We start from the raw sequence: 1,190 nt of genomic DNA, 5'->3' as shown, positions 1-1,190 counted from the left end.
AGTCTCATTAATTATATATTTAAAAAAAATCTATTTTAGCTGTATTAATACAATTTTCATTGTAGCTTTTGTTTGGTCCTTGAAATTATTAAAACTAAACTCTAAAAAAAATTTCTGTAATTGAAACCTTTTTGTAAGTCACAAATATATTTCTCAATTGATTACTTCTCTTTTCGCTTATGGAGAATAATGTTCCTTGTTTAACCTTGGAATTATTCTTAGCAAAAGTCTAAACATTTATGGAAAATTTCTTATTCTGTTTCTTTTTGAGATATTCCAGAATTCTCTTTTGCTTCCTTTGCTCCTGTTTCAAGAGATTGTTCGTAAAATTTTCCCCACCTACTACCACACAATTAACGATTTATACATTTAATATTTGTCTGTGTGAAACTCGTAAGAGACTTTTTAAAAAATGTAATTTGTATGTTTTGCAACAAATGGAACATGTAATGCTTGGAAATTTTCTGTAGGACGTCTCCACCTGAAAATGGTGCCAGTAGGTGCTTCCGTATTTCTGCAGAAGGAAGGAGAAGGCCTTGCTTATTGGACAATTTCACTGGAGGAAACAAAGTTATGATGGACTGTTGTCACTTCCAAACATGTTTGTTCCATGAGAGCTTTAAAAGAAAATGTTCCTCTCTTGAAGCAGTTACTGACTTTCAGGCAAAATCTGTTTGTCTGTTCTTCCTTCCCTACTTTCAAGAGGTGATGTGGCTTATAGCTGCTACATGTTTACAGAGAAATATCCAGGTAATTAGGGAACTGAAGCCAATATGGAAGCATGCGATGTTGTATAATATTGTTTGAACTGAGAATAAATTAGCTATCAGTCAGATTAATTTGTTGGCCTTTGAGCTCCCTGCTTGTTTTAAAAGATTCAAAATGGCTTTCTTTTGTCATTAAACATAGTTTTCAAATTTCCACTCCCTGGGAGCGCTCATTCACCCTGTTAGGTCGGAAACACTCACTTGCTCTGCCCCCCGCCCCCACTTCCCCCAGGTTATTTGTATATTCAGTTTACTCCGTCTACTTTGCTTACAAACTTGTAGTTCACTTATTTGTGGTCATCCCGGAACTGTTCCATTAGTTCTGTCTAGATTACAAATTCTTAGTTAACAAAGAAATGTGATGTTGAGCTGGGCGGGTGCAGTGGCTCCTGCCTTGTAATCCTAGCACGTGGGAGGCTGAGG

This window comes from Otolemur garnettii, unplaced genomic scaffold (assembly GCF_000181295.1).
Source record: "Otolemur garnettii isolate 467f Iridium unplaced genomic scaffold, OtoGar3 scaffold00017, whole genome shotgun sequence".
In the NCBI taxonomy this organism is placed as follows: domain Eukaryota; kingdom Metazoa; phylum Chordata; class Mammalia; order Primates; family Galagidae; genus Otolemur; species Otolemur garnettii.
The sequence above is the reverse complement of the archived record's forward strand: the minus strand, read 5'-3'. Positions refer to the sequence as shown.